General features: G+C 39.0%; 1 long non-coding RNA gene across 1 annotated transcript in view; it reads right to left on the bottom strand.

The window, feature by feature from the left end:
* Positions 1–1274: 1274 nt before the first annotated feature.
* Positions 1275–16741, bottom strand: part of LOC112486854 (uncharacterized) — a 17289-nt gene continuing 1822 nt past the window's right edge. Inside the window, exons 3-4 of the long non-coding RNA XR_003049415.1 lie at positions 10687–10688; positions 1275–1288 (exon numbers count right to left, since the gene is read on the bottom strand). This is a non-coding gene — a long non-coding RNA (uncharacterized LOC112486854). The remainder of the gene's footprint in view (positions 1289–10686; positions 10689–16741) is intronic.

The raw sequence follows: 16741 nt of genomic DNA on the forward strand, positions 1-16741 counted from the left end.
GGAGGGGGGGGGGCGCCTGGAGACTAGAGACTAGACCTGTGGCTTTTCCGAGGGTTTGTTTGCCTGGTTGTCACCTGGACGACCGTCTCAGTGACAAACTTCACTGCACTGATCAGGAGTGGGAGCAGGGACTCAGGGACCTGAACCCAGCAGCAGCAGCATCGCCATCATCAGCGCCATAAATACACATCCCCCCTCAACCCCCCACTGTTGTTGTTGGTTTCACTTTTAAGATGGGAAAAATAAAGCATGACGTCAGATAAATACACAGACTCCCTGGAGTTTAACCTGTTTGTACTTGAATTTTCTGCCCGTTAATCCAAGAGATGAACTTCTCTCTTTCTTTTTCTCGATCCATTCAACATTTGTTTGGCCAACTTTCCTGGCCTTTCATGTTTTATTCATCGGCTCAGATTTTCCATGATTTTTCCATTAATCCCTTTGTTTTTGCTCCAAAAATCTACATCTACATCTACATTGCAAATGAGAACATTTCAGTGCTCTCTCTCTCATATATATATATATATATTTTGTTTCTATTCCGTCCAATAGCAGCCCTCATACATCGTGGATTTGGGCTAAATTCCTGCTCCTGTTTTTTAAATTATATATATATATCCAGCAGCTGAATATGGCAGAGTGATTAAAACGTGAAAGGACACGGGTGCAGCAGTAATTACAGACTGGCTGCAAAGAATAGGTGTAAAGTAAATGATGGGACTTTGAGGAATATAATTACATCTCGAGAATCTGCACAAGCGCTAACTGTTTAACAGCATGTTTCAGCTGTGAGGGTTAATGGGTCAGTTTTTTTTTTTTATAAAACCGTATTTCTACTTTCATATTTGGCCTAAAACAAACCAGGTTTCTGAGATGGATTACTTTGGAGCACTGCTAATTATTGCTATGCTAACCTCCTGCATCTTTTCTGTGAGCTAAATTGTTGAATTTTTTTTTTGTCTGTTTTCAGAAATGATTTTGCTCACTCACTGACATAGCTAATTTTAAGGTTGTTTTTCTGGCTAGCTTTTCTCATTTAGCCCTAAGTTCCTGTGAGGAAAATACATTTTAAGTTATTTTTCTTAAAATCTAATTTTTGTTTCATTTTCCTGTCATCTTAGTCTGGCTTACCATTCATATATTTTCAATTATTTCTGCATTTACCTGTTGACAATTTGAGCCTAAAAGCACATCTTAAAATCTCCATTCATACTTCGCATTATTTGTGTTTGGATGTCTGCTAGAAAAAGCCGACCTTTTCTGCTGCTTTTGTTCTGCCTTTGTTGGACTGATCCATCCAGGGTTCTCTGCCAGATGTTTCTTCTCTTCACTCAGAAACATCAATAGATGATCAATCTTTAATGACTCCCCAAATCACTAGCTTTCAGTGTTTTCAGCTGCAGGTTAATTATTCAGCTCTTAACGGTGCTGCGGTGTCTGATTATTATAGAAAAGTGAAAGCGTCAGTTCATGGTGGAGACGGTGTAGGAAGAAAAGACATAATTAATAGGTGGCTAAAACTAACATAGTTAAAGTACTTAAAGAAAAACCAACGTTAGCCGACAAAATCTAAGAAACTTAAAGTTAAAGTTAGTCCAGAGATATCCTGAAGGTAACCTGAGTTTGTGCTCAGTTCGTCCAAGGAAATCCAAAATGAAATATAATTTACAGGGGTAAAATAAAGTTTGAACAGTGTCTCCTTATGTGAACACTTTCAAACAGAGTTTGAACAGTGTCTCCTTATGTGAACTGAACAGTTTCAAACACGAAACTTTTGATTTAAAAAAATGAATTAAAAACGTTCTCAACCCATATTCCGCTATATAAAAAAAAAAAATCTAATTTAACTCTAATTTCTTCCTCTCAAATGAAACCGTTGGCGTCTTTTTCCTGTGGCTGAAACTTGACAAATTAATTCAAACCCAGTTTTCACTGGCAATTAATACGAGACTGGAGCCTTTTCATTTTCTCACAGATAAAATGTGTAATTGCTGCTTTTAATCATTAGACAAAACAACAGAAAAATCAGATAGCGGCGTGAAAGTGAGTAATGAGAGCGGGAAGTCTTTCTGATGAAAAGTGATATTCGTCTAAAGATTTAATTTAAAAATAATAATGGCAAAATCGTTGGCACTAGACGTAACTCCAAATGAGTTGAACTGAAAGCTAAACGTTATTTTCTGATGCTTCTAAAAAGGGAACCGTCAGAGTCATTTAGGGTGAGTGGAAGTGTGTCCTTGAATAGCCAGAGTAAGCTAGGCTAGCAGTTAGCGCACATAAGGTCTTTGACCTATAAATCAAAGAAAAATTAGCATAGGCTAGCAGTTAGCGCACATAAGGTCAAAGAAAAATTAGCAATATATATATGTGTCTATATATGTATATATATATGTATATATGTATATGTATATATGTATGTGTATATATGTTTATATATATGGATAAGTTTATATATATGTATATATATATTCAAGTTAGCTAACATGGTAGCTTCTTCAGCTTCTGCTAAATGATGGCATTGTTTAATGTGTAATTTAAATACGTTTGTTTTTTGTTTTTTTCAAAAAAGATGTTGAATCACAGAGAAGGAAATCTTTGTCTCTGTGCAGATTTAACTGCTTGGATTCAGAAAGTGTCAGAGATGTTGGATAAAACCTGTTATTTATACCAAAAGCCTGCTGACAGATAAACTGAGTTATTTTCAGCTCCTATTATCACAAACATCCTTAAAAACATCTTTCACACTCTGCTCTAAAAGCCAGATAAATCATGGATAAATGCCCTCTGTCACCGGACCCTTTCTCTCTGTCCTGAAGTCTTCGTCTTTTTTTTTTTTTTTCCTCTCGGTCAACGATGATCTGACGGATGGAGCAGGGCTTTGTTTTCCTCACCTCCTCCAGTATAAGTTTACCGTTTGAAGGAGTGAGCGTGGCAATCACAGAAAGGCCGTCCTGCATAAACCTCCATGCAATATTAATCCAATCTGCGGAGGCGGTTTGGCTTCCAGGCCGGTCCTTTCCCAGGGGGAATTCTCCATTACGGCTCCCAGTTTATCTCCCTTTCCTTCATCCTGAACAGTTGTGCAGATTTCTCCACTTTTGGCTCCTGCTCTGCTCCCCTTCCTGAGGTTTTTCTCTTGTATTATTGATCAGGTGTGAATGAAGCTGATACTTGAAGGATGAATAAACTGTATGTGATCAGCGGGAGATGGGGGTGAGGGTCGGGGGGGCAGTGATGTCTCTTTGACTTTGGTTCCATGATTCTGAATGGTCATCTAACTTTCAGCTACCTGTGGACTGTCTCTTAGCTCATTTTTAACCATAAGTTATGCTAACCTTTGACCTTTTCTGAAATAATACCGCCTTTGTGTTCTAACGTTTGGGAAACGTTGCTTACTTTTACAAACGTTTAACTAAATCAAATATATTTGGCTAACTGCTTTCAACATGCATCTGTATTTATTTTTCCCAAGTTAATTTGTTTACTTTTAGCTTTAGCATTTAGCCATCAAGATGGCTTCCATTGATATCTGTAGATACTAAATAGTGGTGTTGTAGTCATTTCTCATACTTCAGACATCTAATTTGTGTAATTTTTATCGGGTTTTACTGCAGTTAAAATAAATGCAGTGATGCCTTCACTGTCCTAGCTCAATGATCTTTTCCCATCGTTGTAAGTTCTATAGAATTCAAACCGTTCATCTTTAATATTTTGCGTCGGAGACCTTTATCGGGCAGATGGCTCGTCGTACCGTCAGTAAATTTAAAGTTTCAGATTCTAGCGTTAACAGTCAGGTCACCTCTGAGGCCCTGGGGCTCAGAGGTGACCTCGCCAGCCCATCAGTGGTTCCAGGCATGGTCTGCATCCCTGATGCTTGTCACTCTGGATGGGATTATATTTGGCGAGGGAATCACAGAATGAGGGAGTGCTCGCTCGTCAAGTGTCAAAGTCTGGGCTTTAAAGGACAGCAGCAGTCTCCGTGTTTAAGTCCCTGGTGTGTGATCATCTAACACTCGGAGGGATGCTGCAGCCGAGCACAGCAGCCGCCGTTGTCAAACATTCATCAACTTTGCTGCTGCCGCTGGGAGTTTTGATGAATGGTGGAAACTCTTCTCCTGCCTCTCTACAGTGTTTGGTACCGTCTTGTGTTTCTTGATGTTTGACACTAGCTCGGTTTGGAAAAGGCTTGAAACAAAAAAGGATTTCAAGTTGCAGTTACGATAGCTCTCCGTGTGTCCTGGTGCCTCCGGAGAGGCAGATCTATGTTCAATAAATGTCAAGGATTTAGCAAAATAAAATTGACTGAAATAGTGGAATATTACTGCAAATAAAGTGGAAATAGCTAAAAATCAGTTGCTTGATAAATATATGATTTTTTGACCAAGAATTAGCCGAGAAAACAACTAGTTTGGTCTAAGGTTTAAATAGATAAATGTTAGCTACAAAGCTAATTGGTCTGAGCGCAAAAATAAAACATTTAGTTAGACAAAAAGTCATATATGTTCACTCTGACATTAATAATAGTTGAAATTAATTTTCTCAACAAAAAAAATGAAGTCTAAAATTTGAGTAATTAGTAATTAGTGTAGCATGAACAGACAGAGCCGTCAGGTGTCAGTCCATCTGGATACGTGACTGAACCGTCACCACACTGTCTGTACGCGGCTCCCATTGGTCACATGGGTTTGACCTTTCATTAACCTTCATCTGTTTTTACCTGCTGGAAAATCCTAATTTCCTCTGACACCTTTAAGCAGATATTTGTTGTTGTTTTTCTTTTCTTTTTTCCTGGTGGATTTGCTTTAGCACGCTGCAGCTTTTTCTCGGAGCAGTGCAGCAGTGATGGATTATAAACTGAGGTGTCGATAACGAGTACAAGAGCGGCTTAGTTCACACTTCCCCCCCAAAAAAAGAAAGTCTCTGTGTAGCATCTAATACCCGTCTGATAGACAGAGTACCTGTCTGCTGCAGGTAAACAAATCGATGAGTATGACAGAATCAATAAGGTGAGAGGACTGTGTTTCAGTGCCTCCTGCTGGTTAGATCACATAAGGGCAGCTGTCTTGTTTTATTAACCTGATCCTGCATGTGTTTGAACATTAAACGACCTGGTGAAAACTCACCCAGACACTGGAGAGAATCCACACTCCACAAAGAACATCAGTAACATCTGGGATCGAACTGTTGACCTTTTTCCTTTACGGCAAGGAAGGTAACCACTTAATCACTGATGATTAAAATCTATTTGTTAATCATTCCAGAATGCCCAGAATACATTTGTAAATCTAAATATTATTTGGAGTATTTCGTTAATCATTCCAGAATGCCCAGAATACGTTTGTAAATCTAAATGTTATTATTTGGAGAATTTGTCTATGTTATATTAAGGCTGTTAATTAACATTTTTAATCTGATTAATCACAGGGTAGCTGTGGTTTAATCTGTGTTAATCAAGAGTAAGCTGACGGTAATGAAACAGAATTTGATTGAGATAAATTAACATTTCTAAACATGACAAAAACTTTTTTTCTGGGATATTGTTGGAACAAAGAGACAGTGATTATCGGCAGATAGACGTTTGTGTTTTAAAATTTTTTTTTTTTTTTGTGCGACTCTTGTCTGTCTGAAGGCAGATAGACGTTTGTGTTTTTAAATTAATTTTTTTTTGTGCGACTGTTGTCTGTCTGTCTTCAGTTCAGTCGTTGTCCTCAACAATATTAACCAGTCTACAGTCCTGAACAATCCATCTGACTGTTGTGTCAGTCGTAGACTGACCGACTGTCCTGGTCTCAGCCACTGCTGCTCTGTCAAAGGCCGGCCCCGCTGACCTCAGGTTGAGCCTCCATAAACATATGCTGGGAGTTGATGATGGGATTTTAAGCCCGAGGTGAAACTAAAACATTTGTCGTCTGTGTATCAGAGGATTCTTATATATTCAGTGAGTGTCGTTCTGCCAATACATCAATTCACAAAAAATCTAAATCCTTTGAAGTAGCTTCACAAACCTAACTCTGCCAGGTGTTCGTCGTTCATTTACTAGTTTTTCTGCTGAGCAGATTTTTTTTTGGGGGGGGGGTTACTAGTTTTTCTGCTGAGCAGATTTTGTGGGGAACGTGTTAGAAAAAGGCAGGAAACACGAGCTCACCATCCACTGACGGAGCTCAGATTCACAGCGTTCGTCAAATGAACCTCAGATTTGAGCCGGTGTGAACATGATCCGGTGGAATTACCATAAAAATACAACAAATTCTGCTGAAATCTACATGTGAATGGGCCAATTATCCACTCAGAGGACTCCTTTCCGCCGATCTGCCAAAAAGCCAGTGACGGCGTCAATCCAGTCCGACCCGGGAGGCGTCAGCTGGGCTTCTGAAGGTGTGTCTGTCGCCTCTTTCACGAGTGTGCTCTTCTGTGACCACGTCGTGCAGCTGTGTTCCTGCCACTTCTGCAGTGACAACATGAGAGGACGACATGAAGGAAGCCAGAAATCAAGCGGTTCCTTCGTACGGCCGTGAAGATTCCTCCGTCTCCAGACGCCGCCGTAGCCGTCTGCGATGATTGATACCGACTTCTCCTGATCTCAGAGGGACGCGGCGTTGATTAGGAACTGGGAGGATTTGCATAATTTGCTTTACCACATGTACGCAGTGGAGCGTTGTACTGTAGAACTTTAGCAGGGCCCAGAGGGCTTCTTAAACCATAATGAGCTTGGCCTCCAGACATTTGGAATCTGAACAGGGCTGATTTTTGACATTAGCTAATGCCCTGCTGCTCCTGAATACAAATGAGCTTCTGATGAATGCATTGGTGAGCTGCAGGTACTGAGTCCAGTGGAAGGCCATTTGGTTCTAATAACCCAAAAAGAAGCCCCCTGGGTCTGGTTCTCCTGATTGTAGAAGTGCATTCACGGAACAGTAGATTAGGAACACTTGTTGCAGAGCACAGGGGTTTGGATCTTTTCTTTTCTCTTTTACTTCAAAACTCGAATTCAAAATCACATTGGCTGCACATACATGATGCGATTGCTAATGTGATGCTAATGCTATATGCTAGAAGAACAAAACAGTCAAGATTAGCGCCCCTTAAATGCTTCAATTTAGCCCAGATATGGCTAAAGGTTAGCATAAAAAGACTACGTGCTCCTATAAATGCTTCTGAGAATCCGTTGAAGTCTGGCAGAGGTCTCCTAAACTAAAGTTTTTAAGTTTATCTCCGTCTTTTACCTCCATCTTGTGCCCAACTAAATTAGAGAGGGCTGTCGTGAATTACCTCTAAAAACGGTGCCAGTTCCATTTAGCCTGAAACAAAACAGAACGCACACAATAAAACTCTTCGTGCTGGAGTGATTTTTTTTTTTTCTCTCTAAAATAGCTCTTAGGTTTGAACCTAATTACATCTGGCCTTGCTGCGATGGTGAAGGCACAGCTGTAGGCACTACTGCTCCACTCTGGGCAGGAAGAGCCCGGGGAGTCTCCTGTGTCGTTCACCCGTCCCTGCATCCATCCATTCATCCATCTTCATCCTTGTCAATTATGCCTTTAGCCGTCTGTGCATCTTCCTTTGTGATGTCTCCAAGTACTTCCCAAAGTCGCTCTAATCCAATCACATCCTGGCATTCGCTGTGATCCAGCCCATTAGAAAAGAGTTAATCAAGGTGATGTCTTAGTTAAAGGACAGTCAAGAATAATCATTGTCATCACTAACTAATTTAACTGTATATATTTATATAAAATGTTCATAGAATTAGTAAAAATGAGTGCCAAAATGACAGTGCTAACGGCTAAATGAATACATTACTGCTACTACAACAAGTAGCTAAAAGACCAACCAAAAATGCTAACCTTGTCAGAATGTTAGAAAAAAAAAAACTAACCATAAGTTAAGTATAAGTCAAGTTCAGTAGGCAAACGTTACGGGAAATTTGCGAAATAGCTGAAAAATAATGCAAAACAGTAAACAAAAATGAGCTAACATGTAGCAGAAACAGCTAACAGCTAACTAATCAACGTAACCTAAGCAGTAAGATATCAGCTGGTTGGCAAATTACGAAAATGACAGGAAGTAAACATGTAAAAAGTGAAATAGTGTTAGCCAAAAATAAAAGTAAAAAGTGAAATAGTGTTAGCCAAAAAATAAAAATAAAAAAAAGTAAAAAAATAAAAAAAATTCCAACAGAGAACAGAACAGAGCTAAAAAGACAGCTTTAATGTTTAAATCTAACTGAAAAATAGCCACAATAGCTAATTTGTCTAATTCAACCAGGAACAATAGTGTCAGCGGTGAATTTGATAATTTTAGAAAAGCCTCATCAACGTGACGTCTCATTGGTCAGAAGTGGTTGATGAATATTCATGGTGAAGCCTTGGTCCGTACTTTACAGGAAGTGGATTATTAGCCAGCACTAAAAAAATAAATAAAAAAAATAAACTGCTGTGGTTTTAATGGAAGCTCTTTAAACAGCACGCTCATATATTAGGTTTATTAGTTGGAATATATGAAGTATTTTATAAGTATTCTCTACATTACACACTCTTTAATGCAGATACTTTAGAGTCAGAACAAACACTAAAGGACATTCTCAGCATCAGAGATTCTCACACTTATGTATCTTTACACACACACATAAAAATCTGCTAATTTACATTTCAGGAGCCAACGCTGTTTTTCCTGCAACTGTGAATTTCAGCCAAACTGGCAAATGTCTGACAGTAATCTTATAAATACTACATATGGCAAAGTAAAAATACAACTAACACTGAGCGGCGTTTGCCAAATCCTTGAAGCATGGACTCTGTTTTACAATGTAGGAGAGAAACGTGCAGGAATTTAACATTGTTTTACAAATATATACTGGTGGGATTTTTTAATTTTTTTCTTCCAGTGGATCGTAGACCCACAAGGTGGCAGTATTGCAGCTGAATCGAACCCTGGATTGTTTGCCGTCTGCTTCAAAGCGGGCATGCTAATCGCTGTGTCGAGTGTCCTTCGACAGAGCTGAAATAAAATCCAGAAATTGCCCAAGTCAAAGTTAGCTTACAGAGTTGCTAAATGTTAGCAAAAATGCAGAAAGGTGGCTCAACGTTAGCTTTAAATATGCTATGAGGAATTAGACGTAGCTTAAGGTTCAAAAGTGACCACAAAGTTGATTGGTCAACCTTAATGAGAGATTTAATGCTGTGGCTACGGTGGTGCTGTGGTGGGATTTCCTTCCTGTAAGGTTTGGGGTTTGATTTCTCTCAGTTGCAGGATAAGTAAAAAAAATATAAAAACTTTGTTCAAGGCATTTAAAAAAAATTGTGTGCCGACACAGCATCCTGTTTCAGACAGATGATCTTGTCTTGTCTGTTCATTTTATCGGTCTTTATGCACAAATTTAACCACATTAATGTCAATCAACTCGCAGTATTTTAGACTCACTCTCATCTGCATTTTTGACTCTCCTCTTCAGCCGCTCTGCTCTCCGTCTTCTCTTTTTTCTTTTTTTTTTTTTTTTTTTTTTGATTAGAGTCAAATTGACGTCTCTACTTGGAAGCGCTGGTTCTCTTTATTTGCATTTCCACTCTGGTCTTAAATGTCAGACATAATAACCTCAGCTCTGAGCTGGTTTGTGTAAAACTACACTTGTTTCCTCCTGATGAACTCAGTTTTTGTTTATAATTTTTTTCAGAGCCTTAGACTCTTTGATTCTACTGTCGATGACTCACGACGAGGAATCGACCTTTAACGCTTCTGTATTTAGGACCATTAAATCACTTCCACAGACCGAGGCCGATGCACCTACTGTGAGGAGATATTGTTTTTATGATACTTGACCTTTAAGCGTTACAGAAGAGACATTTTTATTGTTGCATTAGCTCAGTGTTTAAGGTAAAGACCAGAACTCCACATCTGTTAATGCTGGAATCAAAGTTAAAATCAATCGATATCAAATGAAGTCTTATTATGTTTTTTTGTTTTAAATTTTTAATTACTTCTGGAGAAGACTGGAATCCACGTCTATTACAGAGACACAGCGCCCTCCAGTGACTAAACCCCGACGTTACAACAAAGAAAAAATATGAAGTCTTTCATTTTCCTAGCTTTTCGTTTTTGATCATTGTCGCCTGAATTATGGTGTCCGTTAACGTTAACGTAACGTTAATATTCTGTTTCCTGTCAAAGCATTTTAAGGGTCTCGGTAACATCTAAACGCGCCCCCTGGTGATGTGAAACAGTTATGCATGTGGTTATTTTAGAAACAGTTCTCTATAAACACAGTATTCAGGTTTTGCAGACTTCGATTATTGGTACTTAGATGCGCCTTCCTCTAGATGGCAGTGTCTCCTAACAGGTTGCTCCCTTTCTGTCACAGCGTCATAAACCTTTGGTTTACATTAACAAAATACATACATTTAACAAAAGTCTTTTTAAAGGTAGTAAAAGAAAACATGGGTAAAATAAATAAGCGAATAGAGTAAAAGTAATCGAGTAATCGACAAAAATAAAAATAGTATTTATACAATAAAGCAATTAACTAAATGGTGACGTTAAAGAGCTGCAGTTCTGTCACTAGAGGTCACCATCACACTCCAAGTTAGACTAGGATTTAAAGCTGATTAACACTGGGCTAATGATTCGAATCTTCTAATCAAGTTGTATTTGAATAGTTTCCACATCCCAGAAGCTTTGACTCAGATGAGGCACAACGCCTACGTTGTCTACGCCACAGACTATGACTATGACGTCCAATTATTATGAGGAGAGCCAGGCTTCTACACTCGGCCACTGGTTTGTTGCAGCATTTGTCCAATCAGAGTCAAGATGCAAAGGTGCTAAAAGCTAATAATAATACATTTTTAGGAAGTGTATATTGAACTGATATTTCACAATTTATTTGATGACATTCTAGAGGAATCTCCACTGAGTCTTAGTTCCGTCTCCTTCAATGTAATATAACAGTCCTCCTGAAGAAACACTCGTTTTATTCAACGTGATGAAATACCAGCCTGTGTTCAGGCAGTATAAAGAAGATTTGTGAAGAGTTTCTGGAGAGGGATCATTAATTACTACTCTGTGATGAAGTACTTTTTTTTTTTTTCAATTTTCGCTTTTCATTAAAACTTCTTTCACCTGAGGAGAAAAGAAAAAAAGGATATTTTTTTTTTTTAGTCGGCTCCCACACACAGCAGCAGCCGACGTCTCCTTTCACCGTTTAAGAGCATCCATCAAAATGAAAGGTCACGGTGATAATAAAAGACAATATTCAGAACAAATCTGTCACTTGATGTGTCGGAGAAAAGGCAAACGCAGAGTCTCCGGCTGCACATCAGTCACTGATTGGACGCAGCTTCTGTACAGAATCAGGAATAATACTGGAGTCGGAGATAAAAGAGTGGAACACTGGGGATGTTTATACACAGAACTGATCTGGAGGCACGTTGGCTCCTCGGTTAGAAACGCAATAAAAGCCAAGAAGTTAGTCATTCAGTAATGCAGTGAAACCTTTATTCATCAGTCACAAGGTTGTTCCAGTAAAGGGTTAACGACCGAGGCTGTCTGAAATGAGTTGGCAACTTTGTTTCCTTTTCTCTGCCCTTGACCTCCAACCTGAAGTGGGATCTGTACCACGTAGAACGGCTGCAGACCTTTACTTGTTTTTCAAAGACGATGTTTATTTATTTATGGTATGTAGAGGAATGTGACCTTTAATTGGTCTGGGAAATAAAATCTGCCTTTAGCAATGTTGGTTGGTATCGGAATTGGAAATTAAGTGCAGGAAAGTATCGGAGAATCGGATATCAACAAGGTCAATGTGGAGCGTCTCTAACATTTAGCTGTTTCCAGGCTGACTGTCACATCATTTTCGTTTCACATTGGTCCAAAACGAACCAGGAACTTGTACCGGATCAAACCTAGCCTCTCTGCAGCAAACGTGCACCGTAGCTAGTTTAGTTTAGCTAACCTCCAGTTTCATGAATGTCTTTAACTCAGAGGAGACTTTTTTGTTGTTTCTCCATCTACAAATAATAAAAATAAATAAAACTTAAATAACGAGCTGTAGTTAAGTAGGTCTTACACCCAGAGGGTTGAGAGTTCAATTCCAGACATTTTCCCATATGTGTTCTCTATGTACCGTTTGTGTCTCTGTACATCTACTATATGCAGAAAACAAACAGTTCCGGGGACCATTTGTCTGGTGGCCCATCATGTTGTTTTTCCCCGTGGACTTGGACGCTGCAGCGTCTCCTTGAGAACGAGCGATTTTACAGTTCAAAGGTCTAGTGTACCACTGAAAAAAATAATTAACCGCACTTTTATTTGCTTTCATTGCTGTATTTGAGATCAGGAGTGACAAGGACAACAACTGTGTTTGTCTGTGTGTCTGTGTGTGTGTGAGAGAGAGAGAGAATTGGAATTTGAGCAATTTTCACAAATGTCTTCTCTCTGCTGGAAGACCTAGAGTTGGGGGTTGAGTTTGGCCTGGAATTGAAATGCAGATGTCAGTTCAGCCATAACCTCAGCAGGGAGCGCTGGAGGTGACACAAGAGACAAGGTTAAAGCTGTATTTGTCGCAGGCGGGTCAGTTAAAAAAAAGAAGAAAAAAAAAGAAGAAAAAAAAAAGAAGAACCAAGAGGCTGACATATAAAAGACTGTGTTTATTAACATTTCGGAGCAGGCTGTCCATCAGCTCTTCTGCAGGACCACTGAATCATGTCATTTCTGTCATGGGTGAAAGATGAGGGGGCGACCAGAGCAGAGCAGAGCTCAGTAGTTTCACTCCCTGTATAAGAACTTCACAAAAACACAGACTCGGTTCCAGCAGCGGTCTCTTCTCGTACCGTAAGTGCGATGTGGGGACATTACCAGCTCCAGAGTCTTTCATTTCACATTTATTAGAAAAGGTTCTTAAATTAATGATGCACGCCGTGAGATAAGACACAATAAACAAGCGGCGGAAATTTACGATGCAGAGGTGAAGCTTTATCACCTGCAGCACGGCTAACGCCACGGGCGTCACAGGAATTCTATAACATGTTACGGTTCACGGCACCGCGGTCAAATCGACCCGATTCAATGGAATCAAATAGATGCTAATGGAGCGTTTATGATACTGATCCACTGTCATGAAAAGATCAGGCACTGTCTGTGTGTAATAATAAAAAAAATACAATTAAAAAAAATTACTAGACAGTGCCATCATTTTGACCTACTAGTCACATTGTCTCAGCACCACCAAGAGGCCAAACAAGGCACTACATAATGTAATATTTCCATGTTATCATCTCAACGCTTAAACCAAACATCCAAGGCTTCACATCTTGGTATTGTCAGACGGTCCCTAAGTCTTGGTCCTGTAAAGCAGGGAGCTGTCTCGTTCTGCCCGCAGGCCTGGTTTCCTGATACATAATTTATGTGGTATTTTATTAAAGGTATTTTTTAGCACATTTGGGAGAAGAGGACACGTGAAAACACATCACTCTCTCTTAATTGCTTTATAAAACCTTGGGATAACATCGAGCAGATTAGGAACCGTCCTTTAATCTTCTTTTATCTCTGCTTCACTTTTCATCATCTTTAAAGCAGGAGATCTGGGCACTGAAGGCATCGCGGTGTTGGTCACTTAGGTAGTGATTCGTACGGAGATAATACCTTTAATAACACTGCACATTCTTTTGATAATTTCCTACTCTAACTAATTATTTGGCCACTGCTCTGTTAAAGTTTGGTCGAACCTTTGGCTTTTCTTGGTTTTTCTTTGGTTAAATTTGCTGAAATGTATATATATAATATTATATGTGTAATATATATATCTTTCTAGATAACCTTTCGATACACGTAGGCTAACATTTACTCTTATTCTTCTGTACACTAGTTTTTGCTTAAGGCTAATTCTTAGCTATTTTTTTTAGGAATGCATGTTACTTTACTGTATCTGACATTCTTAAGATATATTGTTTTAATTCACAACTGTTTAGCATTTTTGGATGAAATTGAGCTAGTTTAACATTTTGAAGTGTAACCTCTTCCCTTCTAGCTTCTCCAAATTTATATCTTTAACTGATTTTAGTGTTTTTTTATTGTTCATTCTTATTTTACGTGCTACACTTAACCATCGAATGAGTGAACGTACAAACCTGTAGCCCATTGTAGTACAGCCCACCTATGTAATCCATTCACACACATACAAAGAGAGCACTTTGGTGAAGTACTTTCATGCAGAGTCATGCACTTTGAAAGCTTTTCCTTCTGAAACTGCTCTCAAATCAAACGCTCTCACGCTGCAGTTTTACAGCAAGTATCGTAAGAGCATTCTTAGCTCAGCGGATTTTTCAAATCCATATAAAGAAATAAAAAACGTTTCTTTAAGAGGCTGGAATTAGTATATGTGATGTTTGGCCTTTCGTGAGTAAAGGCCAAACACGTGAACGTGTGTGAGGTCTCTTCGTGATGTAACCGCGTCCAATCAGAGCCAATGTAAACGAACTATAAAGCAACTGTCTTTGGTGGAGTGAATGGAACCTGAAGTGAACATTATTTTATATAATAGAGACACAAGATGGAGGTGAAGTCCTGGCAGAGCTAACATTGTTATGGAAATCAAAAGTTATTAAAGGAACACTGTTGTCGTGGGGACGCTGTCTTTGTGGGGACAGTTAGGTGGTTCCTAAACTGAATTAGAAAGATTGAGATCTAGTTTGAAGTTAGCATTTGAAGCAGTAAATGTTAGGAATAAAAACAGACGTCAACAGTACACAGGTGGGGGGCGCCGTAGACAAATTATATAAACTGTCGCTGAGATGCATCCAGACGATCCACCTTGATTCGCTCAGGCCCTTAAAATAATAATAATAATAATAATAATACATTATGCATCAGTGTATGGCACACACAGATGATGCCAAGTGAACGTCCAACTTAATTAATTCATCCACAATGAGCTCTGCAGTGTGTAGGAGCAGCCACCTCAGAGGCTGCTCCCTGAGTCAAAGCTCATTAAATCAGAATCTGAAATCCCAATCTATAGGCTGCACGTCTGCCGCCTCTCTGTTTGCAAACGGAACAAAGTAAATGTGAGTTGCACTCCGGCAGAATTCAACTTCTGTTCTGACACGGTTTCAGCCACGGACAAATGAATCTGGGGTTTCATTTGAGTCGTAAGAGTAAAGTTGGTCTTTTTCCAAATAAAAATGTAGTACAACCTCTAAGATTGGCCTTCTAATTCACTAGCGCTTTTATTATTATTGTTATTTTTATTATTATTTTGGAGCAAAAAAAGTGTTTATCAGTGTTAAATATAAATACATTTTAGACCTGAAACCAGGAAGATACTCCTGGAACAGAGGCAGAACTGGACTAAATTTCATACAGATCTGTGAGTGTGAACCACTGATAAAGTCTATGGTTCTCATATCCAATTGAAAGGAAAAGAAAATTTGACCTTGAAGAAAACTTCCCTTGTATTTCATCACTTTTTGCAGCTGTTTCAACCATAATTTAAAAACAGAGCCGTTTTTGTTCTGGTTAAATTGAGCCTGGAGCGCTGTGACTAATTAGAGATGAGTTTTCTTTGCATTCTTAAAATGAACAAAAAAACATCTTTAAATATAAGCTTTGGCAAATGATTGCTGTTTGCTGTCGCTGTAATAAGGTCATGAGGATCTGCACCAGCAGGGGTCTCTGCAGCACAATCTTTTGTTTGATTCTCTAATGCCCAGTCATATTGATCTGGACTCTGTTGTGTAAATATTAGAGAGTCAAAAACACAACCTAACACCCAGGTTCTGGTGTAATAACCGTCGTTAATTGGTCTGTGGGAGGTGTGGTCCACATCTGAAGATCACAGAACAGATCAAAATAAAAAACTAACACCAGAATGCACGAAGGGGTCGATGGTTGGCGTCTCAGTACAGGTGGTTCAGTCCTGCTGTGCTGAGCTAATCTCCTGACGTGGACCGTCACCACAGACTCCACAGGGACGTTATCAGTGAAGAAAGGAGCCTGATTTGTAGGCTGCACCTCTCCTCGCTGATTAGGCCGCAGCTCTGACACTGATTCTGAGGAGAGATGCAATCTTTGTCCACTGGACTGAGGAGTGAGCCTAAACAGAGGCTCTGATGATCTGGCTCTGAGTTGTTTTTATTTATTTATTTATTTTTAGTCTAATAGATTTTTTTCATATTTCAATTTTAATAGAATTTATTGCAACAATGAAATATGTGTCTAGGATTTCTTAAAGAGAATATATGTCATTGTTTCCCAAAGACTGGGTTGCGACCCTCAGGTGGGTCACAAGAGTTTTTTTGGGTGGTCATTTCGCATCATGTTTCCCAGGAGTTTACCAATAATGTCTATTGATTTGGGTCGCTAAGATTTGTGGTCACGATAGATTTTTGGGTGGCGGTCATTTTGCATCATGTTTCCCAGGAGTTTACCAATAATGTCTATTGATTTGGGTCGCTAAGATTTGTGACTTTTAAAATATGGGTCCCCAGAAAAATAGTTTGGGAAACACTGCTATATATGGTCAAGAAAATCTCCTAACATATATATAAATTTATATACATCAGTTTTTTCAAGCTGTTTCAAATTTTTTGAATACATTTTATATTTATCTGTGTTAGCCTTTATTGACAATTCTAGCTTAATTTCAAATGTCTTCCTATTAATATTTAGTATTATTTGTATTGTTATCCATCTTTGCTACTTTCACATGTGGCGAAGAATTGACAAACTAGGTGACGGTTCTCGGGTCACGTGACTT

The sequence above is a fragment of the Cynoglossus semilaevis genome, chromosome 3 (genome assembly GCF_000523025.1).
Source record: "Cynoglossus semilaevis isolate Cse_v1.0 chromosome 3, Cse_v1.0, whole genome shotgun sequence".
NCBI classification, from domain to species: Eukaryota; Metazoa; Chordata; class Actinopteri; order Pleuronectiformes; family Cynoglossidae; genus Cynoglossus; species Cynoglossus semilaevis.